Source organism: Lepidochelys kempii, chromosome 1 (genome assembly GCF_965140285.1).
Source record: "Lepidochelys kempii isolate rLepKem1 chromosome 1, rLepKem1.hap1, whole genome shotgun sequence".
In the NCBI taxonomy this organism is placed as follows: Eukaryota; Metazoa; Chordata; order Testudines; family Cheloniidae; genus Lepidochelys; species Lepidochelys kempii.
The window spans coordinates 190,265,753-190,287,584 of NC_136380.1; positions in this window are offsets into that span (position 1 = coordinate 190,265,753).

Genomic DNA, 21,832 nt, shown 5'->3' on the forward strand with positions numbered 1-21,832 from the left:
GTGCACACGCAGAATTCATGTGCGGCACAAATTTTCTTTTCCCTGCAGAAAATACATTCTGCCTGAGAAGTGCTGCAGTTCCAACTTTTACCCACTGTGGCACCAAAACAGCCAGCAGCCAGCTGCGCTCATCACAGCACCCTGCCCATGAATCTAGGTTAAGACAGACAGAGTGGGGCATACAAGGCTGCTGAGGGGTCACAGACTGGGGTTCAAAAGGGCTAGTGGGGGAATAGACTGGGGCACGGGCTTAAGAACTAGTGGGGTGACATCACTGAGCCAGGGGCTGAATGGAAGGGGAGCTGCAGGGCCCCAAAGGGAGAGGGGCTTGGGAACTGCAGGCACATATGGGGAGAGGTCTGCAGGGACACATGGGGATGGGTGGTGCAGGGACACAGCAGATGTGCCTGACTGAATAAGAGAGGCTTGGGGTCAGCCAGGGTCTGCCTGGGGGAGGCTCCCCAAGTCCCTAATAATCCCTTCTCCCCCCGCAAAAAAATGTTGTATACGTCTCCCACCCATACCTAACCATCCTCCAGGTTCACTCTCAGGCTCCTTCAGCTCCTCAGTTACCCCTGACTCCCCCAAGAGTTTGAACTACTTCTAATGGGTCTGGGAAATATGTTTTGGCACTGTAATTTAGATTAATTACTCAAAGTTATGTATTAATATGCCTAGAAAAGAATCTGTGACAAAAAATAACCTGAATCTTTTTTTTTGTATGTATTGTTATAGACAGACTTGCTGACAGGTACTTTGAAATAAATTACCAAAATAACTGAAACTGGTGTGATTATAATGTGTTATTTTGACAAATAAAATACGCAAAATTTTGCAGCATTTTAAAATATTGTTTGCAGAATTTTTAATTTTTGGTGCAGAAATTTTAATTTTTTGGCACAGGATTACCCCAGGAGTAGGGGTTTCCCATCATCACTAGCTTAAATGTAATAAAACTTACTGTAACACTGCAAGACTCTTTCCAAGACATTGAGAGAACTGCAGTTTCCATTTAGGGACACCTGAGACTTCTGATGAAGTATGAGAATAAACAATGTAATAACTAAATAATTAACACATAATTAAAAAGTTATTAAAACACAATTGCATTAGCTGTCTGCATATTATTGGTTTCTTAGGTCTGCTGTAGGCCTGTTGAACGTGGATTTCCAACACTTTTCACAGCTGTGCAAAGTGAGTTTCTCAAATGCTACCACATCAGAATGACAGTGTTTTACACCCTCTCTGCACTGGTGTAAATGACTACATGAGATGCAAGACTTTTCAAATCACTGTGTCCATGAGCCTGAGTTAAGTGTGTGTCTTTGTGTTATGAAATTGCTTTCCTCTACATTCTGATATCACACTGGTTTAAATTGGAAGTAATTTTACTTCAGTCAGCTGACTCACACTCGTGTATACCTGGAGCAACTGACACCAGAATAAGGCTTCAAAAGAGCTAAGACCACAAGGCCATATTGGGGCTTTTAAATCATAGCTGGTATGGTGACCAGAGGTCACAGAGAAACAGGAGTCTTCAGAGACATTCTGGCTCACCCTGGACACCAGGTTAGGAGGAAGAATGATCCTGTGCTTAGGATGCCACCTTGGGATTTCGGAGACCTAGATTCAATTCCCTGCCCTTCAGACTTCATATATGACCACCTGTGTTCTTCAGCTGTAAAGTGGGGATAATAAGCACATACCCCCATTTCCCTATACCCAGAAGCACTTGAGGATAAATACTCTAAAGATGGTGAGGTGCTCAGATACTATGGCAATGGGGACCATATAAGTACCTCAGATAGACCTGTGCTCCTTTTTAAACGGCTACAGCATGTTCTCCCTTCTCTTCTCCTAGCTGGAACTGAAGGGAGTGGTACACTAGTCCCAACAGCCAGGAAATGCAAGAAGTGAAAGGGAGGAGGAGGGCTTTTTTCATTCATAGATTCACAGACTTTAAGGTCAGAAGAGACCATTGTGATCATCTAGTCTGACCTCAGGCCACAGAACCTCACCCATCCACTGCTGAAATAGACCCCTAACCTCTGGCTGAGTTACTGAAGTCTTCAAATCATGGTTTTAAAGACTTCAAGCTACAGAGAAACCACCGTTCACACTAGTTTAAACCTGCTAGTGAGCCATGCCCCATACTGCAGAGGAAGGGTCTCTGCCACAGGGGGCTCTGCCAATCTGAGCAGGGGGGAAATTCCTTCCCAACCCCAAATATGGCTATCGGTTAGATCCTGAGCATGTGGGCAAGACCCACTAGGCAGATACCTGGGAACGAATTGTCTGTAGTAACTCGGAGTTCTCCACATCTAGTGTCCTGTCTCCAGCCACTGGGGATTTTTGCTACTTGCAGTCATTGCTGGGCCACATGCCATGGTAGGCAGTCCCAGGAGATCATCCCTTCCACCTCTCCCCATACACTTATCAAGCTCAGTCTTGAAGACAGGTGGTTTACCCTCACTGCTCCCCTTGGAAAGTTATTCCAGAAGCTTACTCCTCTGACGGTTAGATAACCATGCACAGCCAGCCATAATCTGGTTGAAAGCATCTTGCACTGATACATTTTTCACTCAAGTTCATGATTCTGACTTTACAATAAAGTTGTCTTTTTTATGCTTCAGACTTCATTAGAATTATTTGGTGGAAAACCCTCAGAGTTTGGAGGCTTTGTTTCATTAGAGAGGCACTCTGAAGTTTGGATGAGTAACTAAATGTTCTCCAAATTATCCAAAGCTGTTTTGTGTGCAAAATAAGGCTGAACATTCTGATGAGATTTCTGATGTTTCCTTCTGTAAAGGACAGAACCAAGATGTGAAACATGTGGAAAATAAAATTTCAAGGAAGGTTCAAGTCACATTCATTTTCAGGGTAGGGTGACCAGGCCTATTGAGGCTAACTCTCTTTTCCACTAGCTGCTACACGAGAACAATTTAAACCTTGGATCCAAAAATCTATCAGATTTGTGTATTTGTAGATTTGTAGATATGGATTTACATTTTATGTTTGCAAAATGGTTTATGTCTTTATATTGAGCTGAATCAAGCCCCGGTATCCAATCATCTCCATACTTTATGCTGTAAAAAAATCTGGACCTAGATCCAAAGCTAGACTTAGTGGTTCAGGCCATCTCCGGCTGTTCCTGAAAAAGGCACTGTTCTTCTTTTTCATGGAATAAACACATTTCTATTATTATGAATCTCCTTTTGACCCTATATTTAAGTTATTGTGGCCATAGCATGGGATTGTGATTGCTTACCCTCTGATTGTTCCCGCCCCAAAAATCAGTTACTCTGCTAACCACATTCCTGTTATGTGTGATAGCTCATTTCTGTAATTTATTAGGGCCAAACAGACATGGTGAAATGGTCATGCTCCTAAGAGAAACCTGATGGTGATTGATGGCAAAATGCAATTTATCTACATAATACCCTGGCTTCTTTATCTCTTTCAGCAGCAGGATCAATACACATGAAAAATGCAGAAAAAGCTAATCAGTGTAATACCTATAATGTAAATATGTTTGACACTTTTGGTGGGCTCTGCATGCAGATGCCCTGGTCAGAGGAAAGTTGTGATTATCTGATGGCTATGCTTGTATTATCCAAAGTTCACTGAAATCAATGTACCACTTCAGTGTATTTTGGAGCAGGCCCTTGCCCCCATTCTTTTCATTTGCTTTGCAAACTAAAAACAAAAATTGCACATTTATCAACTGAAGGGAAAGGCCAGCAGGAATCCCAGTTCATGGACTACTATGGATTCTTTCCTGGTAATCAGGTGTGCTTTGACAATTTGCCTCTCAAAAACCTACAGAATGTACTGCACTGACTTTGAAACCACCCACAGCTTTTGCTTTATATCTGTAGCTGAGTTTCCTGTGTGAGCAGTAGATAAAAATCTATATCTTCTCTGCAGTAAAAATAATACACTTTTTTCAATGAAGTTTCATGAAAGCTACTCCTTTGAACATTGACTTCTACGAAGTTCTATCAAAGAGAAAGGCAGGAGTTCTGAAAGACGGAAGGGATTTGTAAAATGTACAGCACCAGCTGAACTGCTTTTTCTTTTATGTGATGCCACGTAATTAAAATGGCGTTTTAGGGTTTCCCTCTCCCCCAGTTGCTGCATTTTAGTGGCGGTCCATCACCGATACACAAGAAAGGGATTATGAAAATAAACGAGGCAAATAAATGAAATGTAGGGTACCTCCCAGCAGAAGGTTCTAGTGCAACTTTCTGTTTCTCTTATATCTGGCAACTTCTTAAATGATTCCTTGAGTGATGCAGCTTTGGATTCGCTGTGTGTGTGCAGGGGTTTGTACTCTCTTGGACCTTCTTCTTCACTTTTTTACACCAGCATAAACTAATAACTCCGTTGTCTTCTATGGAGTTACATCACTGTAGTGAAGTGGAGAATAAGGCTCGGTAGGTATGTATTCATATATGTGGCTATATGAATGGCCCTGCTACAAGCCAATATTTGTTTTATTAAAGCCCTTGATTTTTCTCTTTCCTCTCAAGATTCCCAAGCTGTTTCGTACTGTTCCCACTCCATTATCTCCACCCTACATCTCTTCCTCTCTTCTCCGTCCTCAATAGCCACGTGTCCCATCCCACCCCCAGCTCTTAGTCTCCTATCAACCTTCACACAGTAATACATGTTTTTGAAGGTCTCTTTCTATAAGTCTATATATTATATAACTAAACTATTGTCGTATGTAAAGTAAACAAGGTTTTCAAAATGTTTAAGAAGCTTCATTTAAAATTAAATTAAAATGCTGATCTTATGCCGCCGGCCCGATCTGACAGAGAGGCAGGGAGAAGTATGCTCTGGCCCACTCCCATATCTGGAAGAGCGGAAGTGGGATTGAGCTGGATTTTTAGGGGACATTGTTATCGGCTCTCCTGACTGGTATGGGTGTTATGGGAGCTGGTGCTTTGGGCTGGTGAGTCAAGAGTCCCAGAGTTTAACGAGGGGCAGACAGTACGGCCACCCTATATCAGTGATGGTGTTAATTGGAGGCAGAAAAGTAAAATGCTGTTAGCAGGAACCAACACCAGATGCCTTTCTGTCTGTTCCTCTGTGAGTTTGCTATTTTCCTCCAGTGGATGGACAGAGCACATTGTATATTCTGTTACATGACTGATATCCTGATTAAAGGTTTGGATGGAAATTCCTTCTCCGTGTAACTCCACTTCACTTCAAGTGGAACGTGTACTGTGCCTCTAGAGATGGGTCCAAACCAAAACCATAGATTCAAACACCCTGAGTGTTGCAAGTGCTTGAAATCCTTGCCTACCTCTGGACCTAAAAATTTTAAACAACCATTATCTTTAGAACTGACCAAACAAAATCTCTGAATCAAAACAGCCTAAAGTTTTATATCCAAATCCAAATCTGAGGCTTGAGCCAAACCCTAAACCAGGGATCGGCAATCTATGGCACGCATGCCAAAGGCGGCACGCGAACCGATTTTTAATGGCACGCTGCTGCCTACTGGGTCCCAGCCGCCGGCCCCACTCAGCCTGCTGCCAAACCCAGGCTGGGAACCCGGCAGACAGCAGCGTGCTATTAAAAATCCTGCCTGCCCCGGCCCGCTCTTCTCCACCACCTTCCCCCCTACCCCCCCCACTCGCGGGGGCAGGGTGAAGAAGCTTGGTCCTGCTGGCTGCTGCTGCAGGGCAGGCAAACTCCCCCCTCCCCCACCTCTTCCCCCAGTGTGCCGCGTTCCTGCCCCTCCTCCTCTCCCTTCCTGCCGCTGATCCGCTGATGGCCCTTGTGAGGGAGGGGGAGAAGCAGACCCACAGCGCGCTCGCTGCTCCAGGGAGGAGGCAGAGAAGAGGTGGGGACGGGGCCTTGGGGAAGGGGGGTGGAATCAAGGCATATCCCCTCCAGCCCCCTGCCATGAGCCGCTCTGGGCAGGGGGCTGGGAGCATCCCCATAACCCTAGCCCATGCCCCCAGCCCTCTGCCCTGACTCCTGCACTCCCCTCACACACCTCCAGCCCTCTGCCCTGAGCCCTGCACCCCCCTACACCCCAGCCTCCTGCCCTGACCCCTGAAACCCCCCACGACCCCAGCTCTGACTCCAGCACCCCCACGCATACCCAATCCACCCCCACACCCCATGCCCTGACTCCTGCACCCTTCTCACACACCCACAGCCTCCTGCCCTGACTCTGGCACCCTCCTCACACACCCCCAGCCCCCTCACTCTTGCACCCCCCACATTCCCACCCCCACCCTGAGCATCAAACGGGAGCTCCTGCACCCCCCACACATTCCCACCTGCACCCTCGCACCAAATGGGAGCTGCCTACGTAAGCACTCCACACCCAAAGCTCCTGCCCCAACCCTGCTCCCCCTCCCTCATTCTAGATCCTGGCCAGACCCTACACCCCAACCCCCAGCCTGCTCCTTCACCCCCAGCCCTGTTTTCAGTGCACTCCCACCCTCAGCTCAGTGCAGACAGAGAGGAAGAGAATGGGCCAGAACCAGGGAGAAGGTAGGTACCCACTCTATGTGGGCAGGGCCGGGACCCCATACCAGCAGTGGGCTGAGTGGGGCCGGCAGCTGGGACCCTGGCTGGCAGGAGCCGGCGGATGGAATCCCAGACCGGCAGTGGGCTGAGTGGCAGCGGGCTGAGCCGCTCAGCCCAGTGCTGGTCTTGGGTCCTGGCCGCCGGCCCCTCTCAGCCCACTGCGGTCTGGGGTTCTGGCTGCTGGCCCCTTGCCAGCCGAGGTCCCAGCTGCAGGCCCAGCTCAGTCTGCCGCCGGCCTAGGTGAACGGAAGTCCAGGCCAGCAATGGGCTGAGTGGGCCGGTGGTGTAAGATCAGCATTTTAATTTAATTTTAAATGAAGCTTCTTAAACATTTTGAAAACCTTGTTTACTTTACATATGACAATAGTTTAGTTATATAATATATAGACTTATAGCGAGAGACCTTCAAAAAAATGTTAAAATGTATTACTGGCATGCCAAACCTTAAATTAAAGTGAAAAAATGAAGACGCGGCACACCACTTCTGAAAGGTTGACGACTCCTGCCCTAAACTATTGTAGAGCCAGAACAGAAGACATTTTAAGTACTACAGCTTTCTTAAATGGCAGTAAATACAGTGTCTTTGACATGCTGTCCTATAGCTTTGTGGGGTTGGGTTTTGTTTTGTTTTTTTGGTCTGAACTTCAGTTCCAACTGCAGTAGTATGCATCACCTGAAGCTGTCAAAGACATGAAAACAGAAATCAGTGGCAATGATAGCAAGGCCGGTCTTCATTTAGTTTTCATCATAATGTTAGTATGACAATTGGTGGCTTTTTTGTAAAACAACAAAAGGCACTGCTGTATATTTTTTAAAGTTACACCATACAAATGGCTTTATCAAAGAGCCAAAGCAAAGAATATAATTGTGGCTTTTAACGGCATCAATGCCAACCTGCACAAGCCACCTAAAGAAAAGCTTCAAAATTTATTCAAGGATTTGAATCTCACTACTACTTTACCTGATTTTTTTATTCCTTCTTTTTTAATAAAAGAAGGAATACAGTATGCATCCTCTGAGCATGAGCTACCAATCATGATTATATTCATCTTTTTGAAATGCTACGTATACTAACCTTATCAATATTGGAATTGCAATGTACCATGGAGAGGGGGAAACTGTGCTAAATAAATACTCCAGTTTTTTTAACATGAAAATCCTCTATTTTTTTTGAATGATATTAATCTCATCTGTATAGATTTTGAAAGGCCTAAACACTAGCTCTATTAGAAGTATTTATTGAATAGTTTAATGTCTGGATGCCTTCCACGGCTTAAGATGAAACTTTCAATATCTGAGTACCAGAGGGCAAATGCCATGCTCCCTTACTGCCTAAAGATTTAGCAGTCAGTTAGGAAACCAGGATGTAACCAGTTGGGTAGGCCAGGACAAAGAGGTTAATCTTGCAGCTCTTTCTGAAAGTTACAAGGTTCATGCTTAATGGTATGTCCATATTGGTTACAAGGTTCATACTTACCATATATCTATATTTTGGGTTCCTTCTTTCAGCACCCAAATGCCAAGTGTTATTTTTTGGGCAAAGCTTGGATTCAGAAGTAACAAATATCAGGTGTGTTTGACCATTGTGAAATGGCATTGTAAGGGAACTCAGCCGGGGCTTGTCCCTCGGTGGGATGGCGGGGCACCACTCCGCCTCACTACACTCTCTGCTGGGTTGGAGAATACCCAGTCTACGGCCCAGACCTTCAGGCTGGGTCCCGCAAGCAGTTCAATATAAGCCCAGGCCCTGGGTCAGGGTGGGACAGCAAACAAGTAGTCAGGGGCTCAGGCCCTCAGGCCCCTAGCTTTAGCAACAGGGGGGAAGGGGGAGACTGCCATCCACGAGGTGGGTGGCAGGGGGGATGCAGGCCCACTTACCCCACTGCATCCCAGCCTGGGGCCCTAGCAGCGGGCAAAGACCCTCTGCTGTGTCAGTGGGGATCCTGGCCGCAGCACGCTGACATTGGCTCTGGCAGTGCTGGAGCCGGACTGTGGTCGGCTGCCCCTGGGCTACTTCCGGACTCCCCCAGGGTACCTGGGTCAGGGTGGTGTCCTCGGAGGGTTCCAGGACCATGGGCTCCTCTGGGTCGCCGGCAAGGGGTAGGCTTGGCCACTCCTCTGGGCGTCGGTCAGTGTCAGGCATTGGCCGGGCCGGCCACTCCTCGGGTGTCTGGCCTCTCTGGCTGCTGTCGCCCAACTGAGCTCCGGGGTTGGGCTTTTCTACTTCCTGTCCTGCGCCTTGACCTCTGGGGGGCGGGCACAGGATCCACTGGCTCCGCCCACTTTGGTGTCTGGGGAGGTTTGTCCCTCAGCGGGGTGGTGGGACACCACACCGCCTCACTATAGGCATCCAAAAGTTAACAGTCCAGCTTGGGAGTGTCAAAATTCCTCCGTCCTGCAGAGGACTTCCTACCCTCTGGAGTGAATTCTATTTAATAACATTGAGTTGCTGCAGAAAACAAATTCCCTGCCTGTAAGACAGATGGAATTTGAGGGCTATGGGTCACTATGTACCATTTCCTAAGAGCTTGCTCCCACTCCCATTGAACACCAGGAGATTTTTCCACATTCAGTGGAAGCAGGATGAAGTTCTCAGTTACTTGATCCCTTCTGATGGTAATTGTGTAAGTTTTACTGTGCAATATCACCTTAACTCCTTTAGGACAGATACACTTCCCTGGGGACACTGGCTTACTTTTACACAGAATGCCTCTAGGATCTACATTTATATCTTACAGTTGCATGAAATCACATGTTTTCTTAATGGATTTCCCAATGGGTTTCTTAAGCAAACTTTTTTTATTCATATTTTTATTAATTTCCCCCCATCCCAAAATGAGGGGAGAATAGAAAAAAATACAAAAGAACAAAAATCTATAGGAATGGAATGGGAGGGAGAGAGGAACAAGGGCTGGGAGGGTTAAGGAGAGTGACATCTGACCCCAAGCAACCTTTTTCCCAGTGATAGCTGCCTGGAAGAGATTATGGTCTTATTTTGTCTCACTTCTTCTGTGGTTCTTTTCTAGCACATATTTAAAGTGTCAATAGATGTGATCAAGTGTAAAGATTCATTTGGCTACAATAAGAATGAAAAAACCCCAAACAACCCATGATCAATAAGAGCACAGATCTGTGAAAAGCACGTTATGCGAGGCAAAAAGCTATTACAAAATTAGTTGGGGGAAAGAACACAGTGGATAAAATATATCTGGACTCTAGTAAAACATTTGATAGAGTATCTGTTAAATCTCGCTAGAATAGGTCATCCAAATTGGCTTAGCTATGGGTGGAGATGGCTGATGGTATTGGAAGTGAACATAATGATCAGCAGCGGTGTAATGAACTAGGAAACAGTGATGATGTAAGGTGGAGTGCTGCAGGGATCAGTGTTGTGTCTACTATTTAATTTCTTTATGAAAGATCTGGAAGTTACATTTACAGATTGTCTAGATTGAGATACGTTCCAAACAGCAATATGGGGAGACGTAGACAGATTACAATTTGGAGAGGAAATAAGATTGATCATGGAAACATTCCAGCTAGTACATCTGGGGACTAATAATCCAGATGTTCAATAAGAGGAAGATACTTAAGAAGCAGTAATGCCAGAAAACATCTAGGAATGACAGTACAGCATAAATTGGGTATACAGTATATTGCTATGACGGTAAAAAAGCTGGTGTGGAAGTGGGCTTTGTATGCAGACAGACCACACTTCACTCCCCACCTTCAGCTGGTGTAAACTGGAGTAGCACCATTGATTTCATTCTTATCCTAACTTCAGTGGAGCCACACCAATATACACCTGGTGTGGTATCCCCAGGCAGGTACACCAGGGAGGCAATCGTCCCTCTCCACAGGGCACTTGTTCACTTAGAACTCTTCATACAATGCTGAGCACCGTCACTGTATTAGAAAGGACTGCAAAGATGAGCAACAGAAATGATTAAGGGGCTGTCTTTAACACTTAAAAGAACTAAATATTATAGCTTGACCAAATACAAAATATAACTACTTACATATCACTGAAGAATGCAAACCAGAGGGATCGTTTAAGATGTTCTGAAGAGGAATATATATTTTGTAGTAATTAAAAGAAAGTCTAGTTGAATATCAGGATGGATTTCCCATGTGTGCAGTTGGGGAGCAAGATGCAAAAAAAGGAGATTGAGAGGAGACAGAATCACTGTTCCTTCCTCATATCCAGAACAGTCCATAGAATGAGGATGGCTCACCAAGAAGGACTCCCAGGGCTTCTCCTGGCTCCCAGGTCAGTGCCCTGTCAGCTGGCCTTAATCATTGTGTGTGATCATGAAATAAAGGATTAGCTGCAGTTTGGATGTCATTGTCATTGTTAGCAGAATAACAGGAATCTGAAACACTGAAATCCTGCCTAGATTGCGTTTAGCTGTGAGAAGGTAAGTTTCACTTGTGGTTCAATACCAACAGGCTAAAGGTTAGAAAGCTCCTATTGTTGCTGTTTCAATATAGATGCAGAAGAAATAACATAAAACAGCATTAATATAGTCTGACGCAGATTGCACCAATTACTACACGGTGAGAGGAAACATTTGAGTGGCTAGTGCTGTGTGCTCTTGTGTATGGATTTGTTAAAATGTTGCCCTAGAAATAAGTCTCAGTGAATATAGTTGTATATGATCCTGATGATACTAAAACACCATTTAAGTGAAGTCTTATCAGTTACAGAACAAACTAAAGTTGTCATTAACATTAGGGGAAACAAGTATATTTGCTAAAGCCAGCTGAAATGAGCCCTAGGGTGAGGGAAACAACAGTGAATCAGGATTTGGCATCAAGAAGACATAGAGGGCATGTCTACACTACAAAATTAAGTTGACCTAACTTATGTCAGCATACAGCCACCGTAGTAATTACAACACTTGTGCATGTATACACTTTGCTCCTTGTGTTGGCGGTGCATGTCATCACCAGGAGCACTGTCAATATGGAGCATTGTGGGACAGCTTCTGAAAGGCGGCAACAGTCGATGTAAGCAACAGTGTTTAAACTGACACTGTATCAATCTAACTACATCGACATTGACTCTATGCCTCTTGTGAAGGTGAAGTTATTAAGTTGGTGTAGTGGAGAGTCACGTCAGTGGGAGCAGAATTTTAATGTAGACCCTTACAGAGTTATGTCAACATAAGATACCTTGCATTGACCTAACTCTATAGTATAGATCAGGGCAAAGACAGTGTTAAAGGCCTAAAGCAGTGGTGGGCAACCTGTAGCCCGTGGGCCATACGCGGCACATTAGGGTAATCCTCTGGCGGACCACTAGACAGTTTGTTAACATTTGAATGGACACCCGCAGCTCCCGGTGGCTGTGGTTTGCTGTTCATGGCCAATGGGAGCTGCGGGAAGTGGCAGGGACATACTGGCAACCACTTCCTGCAGCTCCCATTGGCTGGGAATAGTGAACCACCTTGTGAGGTATCATTTGAAAACTCATAATTTGCTGGACATTGTTGTCATGGTAAAATATATGTGGCAGCATTGTACGTAAAGTTGTAAGATTCCACTGTCTGGTGTTACTAAACATGTTCCAAGTCTGGGGAGTGGCCAAATCAATTCCTCAGAGACAAAAAGCAAGATGTTTCAGCCAGGTTTGCCCTATAATAAGCAGACATGAGGAATAATTAAATAAATGTGCCATTTTGTGTGATATTGTGTCCCACAGAATTGTATTCTCTCATTCTTCTGCATGCATTCTAAGGATATGTCTACTTTGCAAAACCAAAAAACCCAAACAACAAAGCCCTGCAGCACCAAGTCTCAGACTGCGGGTCAACTACATTGGACTCAAAATGGTAGTGTAGACGTTCGAGCTCAGACTCTGAATATAAATGTGTGGGGACCAGAACCTGGGATGACTGATGTTCCCATAGTGCCACCATGAGGCCATGCAAAATCCCACCCAGGAAGCATTGTGGAGAATAGGTGCCATAGGAAATACTGCCCAAGGGAGCCAGAGTCACAGTACCCTGCAGCCCTCTGATTGTCCAACCACCCTATTTAACCCTGGAGGGTGCCCCAGGAACTTGGCTGGGCAACAACACAGACTTTGAGACTACTGGGACTCCAGACCTCACCTCGACTCCTGATCTCCAGCCTCTGATCCCAGCCTGACTTTGACCCAAATTCTTGCCTCCTGACTCTAGCCTGGTACTGCCTCTGATCTCCGATCTCCAACCCTGGCCTGACTTTGATGCCAGCTCTTGCTTATTGAATCTGGTTCTAGCGATTCCTCCGACCTCTGCTCACTGACTATCGTCTGTGACATGTGGACTCTAGCCCAGCTGTGACTGCTAGGCGAGACCGCCTAAGCCACAGTCCCTTACACTGAAACCCTCCCCCTCACCAGGTATCAGAGTCTGGGCTCCAGACTGACCCCAAACATCTGTGCTGCTATTTTTAGCCCAATATCATGAGCCTGAGTTGGACTTTGAGACTTGCTGCTGCAGGTCTTATTTTTTGCTGTCTAGACATACCCTAACTGTCTTGCACTGTGTTAGGAACAGCTGTATTGAGCTGTGTATTGTGCAAGTCACCACAGCTCACACTGCAATATGAGAGACGATCATGGACCCTCATTTCTGTGATGAGTTATGTTAACTGTGCAAGCAGAGGAGCACGGTAGTGTATTCATGTTGTGAGGATTGGTAGCAGTCTGATAGGGTGAACCTTAACAAGTCCATATAGCCTGAGACAGACCTTGCAATGACTGCATAGCCCAGGTGCCAAAAGTCAAAATGGCATCTCTGCTGAAACTGCCATCAAGCATGCCGATCGTAGTAGTAAGGTCAGTGACATGAACACTCATGAAAGATTTATGTGAAGAAGTGCCTGACCATCACCAAACTCATTTCACATCAGCAGATGTATCAGGTTTCAGTCACTGCTAGCCCAAGGCAACCTACTGTAGAGGAGAAAGGATCCTTGTCTCATCACTACTTCTCTCATATAGTTCCATTTCTTCATCTGCAGACAGACAAATGCAGAGCAAAGATTATTTTTTATTTCATTTTTCATATTATTTGTTGTCATACACTCATGTAACAGCTAACTTATCTTAGAGCATGCTAATTATCAAGCATTCTTTGAAATAACAGATGAAAATTTTCAGTAAGGCTCTACTGCTAAATTGCTTATAATGACGGGAGGAAAGAAAATGCTCCATTATGATTTTAGAGAGGTAATCTGCTTGTATTCTTGCTTAGATAATATGTTTGCATTTAACCTTAGTGCTAGACTTGGCATTAGCCCCTGGATGAGACACTAGCCATCATTAAGTTTGCATGGAGATTTCCTCTCTCCTTACTGATGTGTGTATCTGAAAGTGTGTGTGAGCATGTACATCCTATAAAACTCCCCATCACTGGGAAGACTAATGCCAGCTTGTATAGTGAAGTTTCATCAGTTTATGACACAAGGCTTTGGGATAGCAGAATTAAACAGATACATGTAGAAAGAGTGAAAATGTTACACCAGTAAATCAAGTGGGAGTATATAATTGCCCTAGCACAAATCACGCATATGTTTCTACAGGAACAGTATATAAATTCTGGTATATTCAGTATTTGGCCAATGATACAATTAGATTTTTACACATATCGGAAAAAATGGTTAAGAAACTACTGGGAGAGCAGGGAGCAAGCACGTAAGAACTACCCTTTGGGATCTTTTTGGCCTTATAGTAAAATAGCAATTCAAGTCACTATGGAGGAAACCAATATCATATTGTAATACCACAGACAAGTTGACAGTTTGATGTAAAAAAATCCATCAACTGACATGGTTTGTCTGACATTGATTCTGTGGAGATGCTTAGAATGGCTGTGACCTAACCATCCAACAGAAGTTTTATGAACTCAGACAACAGAGGTTTTGACTTTATATGTGGAACTGTACAATAGAAGAGCTTTTGTCTGATTCAGTTCCTTGGGGCATCGATTTTTAGGTTTGATGATTTATTAACGTAACATTCAGCATAATTGGATCCCCCAATAATGATGATACTGTAACTGACACAGAAAATAAATCATTGTAAATGTTTAAGCAAGCAGGACTGCTTGGCTAACAAACTAGGTGTGTTAGATTTTCAGGATCTTGGGAAATCCCAGCAGGTGCAAAGTTCACTTTGCTTTTCTAACAGAAGTGCTTTCTCCATTTGAGTGCATCACAGGCAAAAAGGCAAGTTTATTTAAACACAATGAGGAGCTTATGGGCCTGCAAATTGTGCATATAACTTTGTACATAATTTCTGTGCATAACTGTAAACTGTGCATATGTAAATTGGGCAATTATTTAGAGAAATTAACATATTATCCATTTAAGCACACATTAATACGATTTGCTTGCATTACCTATGCAATTCAGTGCACATTTGGTTTGCAATGACATACAGTACCTATGGTGTCTGCTAGTTGGGCTATATATATAACTTCTTAAAGTAGTGTATTCTGAGGATATACATGTTTTTCTGTGGCATTGTTTTGCTGTGAAGTAACTGGTATTTGATACCGGATGCATCATAGTAGAGTAGATAGTCTGAACCTCAAAAGAGAGACATTTCTCCTGGTACTTCTTCAGAGAACAATTGGAATCTGAAAAAATGGGATGAAAATTTTGTTAAAACAGACTTTCTCATCATCTTTTTTCTGCACTTCTACCTTTGGTCCAAGTAAGAACCAGGAAAGGTAGAGGTGTGCAAAAATTCAATAGGGTCTAGGGCGGTAGTGATTGAAAGTTGATAGCAAATGATGGCTGTTCATTGGCCTACGTGAAATTAATTCATTAGGCTCTGACCAATCTCGAGTGCAAAATCATCCACATCAAAAATACCACCACAACTGGCATTGCTCAAGTAAGTTTTAGCAAGAGACTAAGGACTGTGAATGGTCATGGAGAGTGAATTCTCCTCATTCCAGTCAGTGGCATTGTACCTTCAGATTAGGTACCTTTCAGGACAGTGTGGGGAGGAGCTGTGCCACCCTGAGGGAGTCCTAGAGGACATAGTTGGGCCTTGTCTACACGACACATGCTTTGCTGGTATAGGTATAGCAGCAGAGCCCCCTAGTGTAGACGCAGCTTATGCCAACGGAAGGAGTTTTTCTGTCAGCATAATAACATCGTCTCCCCACACGGTGTTAACAGCATCACTCTCCTGGGGGTTTTGCCAGCATAGTTGTGTTCTCTAGGATGTGAGGTTTGTTTGTTTTTTCCTCTGACTCACATAGCTGTGCTGGCAAAACTGTAGCATAGACACGATCTGTGCCTGAAGCAGTGAGGACATGGATGCTGCGACATGTGTTCATTGGATGTAGTTTACACTCTGCTGGGCTTGGTTCCCTTATGCGAGCTGGTGCCGAAGGAAAATGGGGACACAGAGTGCAGAGGAACTGGGAAGGAGTAGTCCCTGTGCTCCCCAGAACCTCTTGGAGGCCTGCTGACCAGGCACCTTCCAGCTCACCGTGCAGAGAGCAACAGCCACTTCCATGTCTGCAAGCGCATAAACTTTGAGGAGCTTCTTACACCAGCACTTTGTGCAGTTTGCTGTAAATGCTAATGTGTAATCCAGATAATTTTTAAATTCTGCATTTCTAATTAAGGCCTCGCCATGAAGCATGTGGGTCTTTGCTTTCTTTTCATGGGAAACAAGAGCAACTGAGGTCAGCATGATTCTCTATAGCACAAAAGTAATAATGTTTTGGCCATCAGCCTGAGGCATTTCTAGTTCATAATCATCTTCATACTGTGCAAGTATGTGATCTCAAAGGCAGGAAAACACCATCCTCTGAGGGTAAATAAAAATGCACAAAATGCAGCATAGCACTACACATCTTATGAAAATGCATTTCTATGAGCTAAATTATAGGAAGATAATAGCTTCACAAGGGAGCACAATTTTGCATTGGCCAAGGCCAACAGTTTCTTTTTCTTTGTAACAAACTACAATTTCAAACATTTTAACGTGAGAAAATAACCTTGGTAAGCACTGCCATCAATTTCACCTGTTGAAAAGTATTCCCAAGATACCTGTAAGTAAGAGCATGTTAAAAATCTGAGTGGTAATTAGACAGAACTGTAAATGTCCTACAAAACCAAGGGCTAAATTTTGTGGCATTTAGCCACAGCCCTAACAAAAGGGATCATCATCAGAAGGAATCTTCCTTAGTTCCACTCACCCATCCCCAGAGTTTTCCCCCCGCCACATACACACACAGTAAGTTGCTACAGTCCTTTAAGGGGTGCAGAATACTCTCCCCACACACAGCTGGCCAGCTCATCTGGTCAGCAAGTGGGAGGGCAAAGCCAAGGCACCCCTATTCTCCACTCTTTCCTGCTGTCTTTCCAGTGAGCCACTCCCAGGGGGAGCAAGAGCTTAATCTTGCAAGATGCTGAGCAAACCACTTTAGCATGTGCTTAAGTCACTGAAGTCAATGGAAGAACTCACCTGCTTAATGTTAAACACGTGCTTAAGTGCTTTGTTGCACTGGACCCAGAGCACTCAGCACCTTGCAGGGTCAATCGTGCAATTTTGGGCAGCCTTTCTGTGGGCTGTGTGAGTAAGGGGTCCTCTGCACAGCCTTGTAAATTAACCACAATCTAGCCCATAGTGTTTAGCAGCTCTGTAGCTCAGTTAAATCTCCTGGGTACAGCAGTGCATGCAGCTTGACATTTCAGCAGGTGGAAAAAAGAAAAACCTTAGGAGGGAGACTTAGGGGGTCCCAAGAAAAGCCCTGGTGTGGTGCAGCAGTCAGGCATTTGCATGGTGCTTCCTATGATTCAGGATTAGTCAGAAGGGACAGAGATGCTGGTGAAGTAAAAATGTTGAGAGGCTAATCCTGATGTCACACTAGTGTAACTCCACTGGCTTCCAGGTTAATTCTGATTCAGACCAACGTGAGTGAGGTCCGAATCTGTCTCTGAACTTGTTGGAGGTTTTAAATCCCAAATGTAGATGGACATTTTTGGATGCAATCTGGAAACATTTTAATTCCAAAAGGAAAGTGGCGCCCTTTCTTCTCTCCTTTCTTTAGTCTCTTCTTTTTCCTTGTCTCTTCCTACCTTAGGGCAGATCATTTGGGACTCTTGGTTACCATTTGAACATACACATAGCAGACCTGGTTGTCCTGTGTCTTCATGGGTAATAGGTAAAAAGACAACATCAAGAAGCATTTAATTTCTACCTTCTACCTGTGTATGCTTTTTTTATTAATTGGAATACATGTGTGGCTATACTGCACATTTGCAAAACATTGAGCTTAATGAAGGACAACAGGACTTGTTAAAACTTACATTTTAAAAAGTGTTTGTTTGGTTTTTTTTAAAAAAAAAACAAGGAAGAGAGGAGATCTCCACACCTGCAGATACAGAAAACCTGCTAATTCAGCAGATATGTGCTGTATGGGAAGTGTTTCAGGTTTTGCTGATTGGGCACGTCCAGAGTTTTACTTTAAACATGGTTTTAGTCTTTTTCTTTCATAAATCAAGGGTGTTGGAGCTGGCTGAATGCACGCACTTTGGGTTCCCAATAAAATCTAAGTGAAGAGAGCAAATTAGCGACAGCAAACGGGAAATAGCAGCAGCACCAAAGGCATAAATGATTCTCACCAAACCTAAAAAAGAGCAATTGTGAAATACGTTTATGTTAAACCCTGAGGGCTCTGACTGAGCCCTGCTGTGTGCCCATGCAGAGGAATATGGGCATGTTAATGCATCACTGGGCACTGAACATGAGTGAGAAGAATTGCCATCAGGCTGCCTCTTTTGTGGAGGTGTACGGGAGCTGAGCAGTGCAGAGGAAGGTAGATTGTGTTAGCAAAAGGACCTGCATCGCTCACTTCCCCATGCAGCAAGGAGAATGGAGGGACCAAATCATTCTTGAGTTAAAGTTTGGTGCCTTCCGTGTTCCTAGGACAGTGCAACTATGTGCTGCCCCTTACCCGGGCTGATTCATAGGGTTACAAACCAATCCTGAGGATTTTCTTTCTTTTGTTGCTTCTACAAAAAAAGATGCACAGAACATGCTCACGTCGAATGCTGAAGCCCCTGTAATTCTGAGCCCTCACAAGTCGAAGCCAGTGGTACTGGCGGACTTTATGTGAGTGGAAAATCAGGTGCAGTGGAGCTTGGCTCCACCATGCCCCCTCCCGCATTACCGCGCCAGGGGAATTTGCGGCACAGAGTTGCCTTAGCGAACCCGAGAAAGCTTATGCTCAAATAAATTGGTTAGTCTCTAAGGTGCCACAAGTATTGTTCTTTTTGAGGATCAGACAAGGTAACCAAGCCGTCCCTCATTTATCTAACCTGGATGACTATGATTTTTCAATCTATAACTTTCACATTGTCATTTCATTATTATTAATTAGCCAGATTCTGCTGTCAGTGACCCCAGTGTGAATCCAGAATAATTCTGTTTGTCAGTGCTATTGCAGACTTATACCAGTGTAGCTGAGTGACTAGTCTGTCCCCATGGGTCTGCTCAAAGCCTAGTCCAAAACCAACAGAAGCCAATGAAAAACCTCCTGTTCACTTCAGCGGGCATGGATCACACCCCTGAGGAGTCAATATTGCCCTTTGTAAATATGGTTTGCAGGATTGGGCACTGAACAAAGACCTCAGGAAAACATAAATCCTTATTTGTTTCAGTTCTGGCCTCCTTATGCGATTCCTGTTTTGGTGAGAAATGTTTTGGCCCCTGACTAAGCATGTCTGCAATTCCAGTGACTGCAGTGAGACTACCTGTGTGCTTAACGATAGGTATATGCTTTCATACCTTACTGAATCTGGGCCTCTAGAGAGAAGAGTGGGAAACAAAAGCTGATGACAATCCTGTAGAACTTGATTTTGCCTTGGCAGGTGCTTGATTGGAGTATCTACTAGACTCGGGAGTGACCCATAATTATGAAGAAGTCACCCTATGAGTCTGAGAGAGATCAATTTCACCTTAAAATAGGCATCACTGCAATCAGCAGGAATTACAGCAGAAAGACAAGAGTGAACTAGAAAAGTATAAATGGATTAAAAAGCAAAAGTGATTATTTTAGTAATTAAACATTTCTTAACTGAAGCTGCATGAAATGCAAAAGCATCATGAAAGGTCAGGAGAGATTTTTAAAAAGTGCTCTGGAGTAAGGGAAATAAAAAAGCAATTAAACACAGAGATAGAAGCTTCTGATGCATATAAGATTATTCCATATAAGTGGCTGCCAGCAACAAACTGCATTGTTCTGAATGTTTAATTAATAGAGGGGGATTTTTCATTAACTATTACCACTGGGGAAGATAGATTGGACAAATATGTACAAAACAACAGATATATTTCTTTTCTGTTTATATTTACATAAAATTCAGATATCTGAATGTCAGTGTCAACAGGCCAAAATTAAACATTCTGTTTTTTTGAAAGGAGTGATTGGCATTCACTTAAGAAAGCTGTGTGTGCAGAAGGCTGGGCTTTCACACCGAACAGTCCATAAATCAGGAACTTAATCCTGGAAGGAATAAGCTCCACCATGAACCTCAGTGGTTTCTGGGCAAGATGCAAACTCCATTGCTAGGCCTAGATTTCCAAGATCACCCTCCACGAGAACAAACCCCAATTGTGTGCATGTATATGGATATATGGACTTGTCTACATGGCCAGTTAGGGCATGACAAAACAGGGCGTGACTGTACAGCGCATATCCTGCCATACTGACTGGGTGAACCCCACTACCGGTCACTGAAAGATCTGTAGTGTGCTTTGACCTATTGCTGTGTCCAACAGGTAGCAGGGAGTGTACAACCAGTTAGCGCATGGCAGGCTAGCGCACTGTACATTTGCCCACCCTGGCTTGCTGCAGATTGACTGTGTAGACAAGCCTTAAGTTAACAGACCTCATCCTGCTGACAAGAGAAAAGAAAAGGAGACAGACACATAACTTTGTGTTCACTTAATAAATATGGAAGGTGTTGAGATATGGGCTACCTGTCCTGTCCCTGTGTGTGGCCCCAAGCAGAATTTAGCAGTTCAGGAGGGAATCTCTCAGCTTATCTCCAGAAGAAATACTTCAACTCTCCTTTTGTGCTCTAGTAATAAGAAAATGTGGATTCCATTTATTTATCTGAAAAAAATTGTTTTGTTTTTAAACACAACACTAATATGTGAACAGAGAAGGCCTGCTGGCCCAGCTCAGGGGAAGAGATGGCCTCTGGCAGTGACCAATAGCCGATGTTTAAAATGGAGGTGAAAACACCCTATAATGGACCTGGCCAGCTGTGTAATACTGTACATTCTTTGGGGCATGCATGGTCGTGTATTTTTGCCTAGCACATTGGGATCCAGCCTGATTGTGGATTTAGTGCACTACTGCAATAGAGAAGTTAGTTAATATTAGGGAGAAATCGCCTGCTCAATCCCTGCATTGATTCAGTTTAGTCTCTGAAGCATGAGATGCTTTGCAATGATTTTGTGGCTTATCTGGATTTCACTTAGACACAGGCTGAACACATTTAGATAAACTAACTATAGTAGCTTCAAACACACTGGTGTTTTGGTATCTAACATGATACTTAAAAAAAAGATAACTTTCTTCCAGCATGCTGGTATTGTTAGAAATGCAGTGGAATTGTGAGTAAATATGTTCATTAACAATGTGACTTCTGAAAACGCTACCTAGGGCAGGAGTCCTATTTGTTTGGTACTATGACAGCATACCCAGATGTGATGCCTTCTAGATATGTTACCAGAAGTGACGACACTCCTATGGTACCCTGATTCAGGATACCCTACTGATATCCCTGATTTCCATGCAGTGAGGAAAAGGGGACTATTACACTAAATCTGCTGCAGAATTTTGCCATGTTTTCAGATGAAACAGCATGAAAATATTGTATATCCAAATTCTTAAAATTTGCAAGTGCATTTTGGATCTAGCAGTTCACTATACCAAACTGTATGATCTGCTAAGTTGGTCTGTGATAGGGTGCACATACTCCATCCTTATGAGAACCAGGAAGAGGTTAAATTCCCTTGCCCTTAAGCAGTGGTTCCCAAACTTGTTCCGCCACTTGTGCAGGGAAAGCCCCTGCCGGGCCAGGCCGGTTTGTTTACTTGCCACATCCCCAGGTTCGGCCGATCGCTGCTCCCACTGGCCGCGGTTCACTGCTCCAGGCCAATGGGAGCTGCTGCAAGCAGCGCGGGCCAAGGGACGTGCTGGCCGCCGATTCCAGCAGCTCCCATTGGCCTGGAGCAGCAAACCGTGATCAC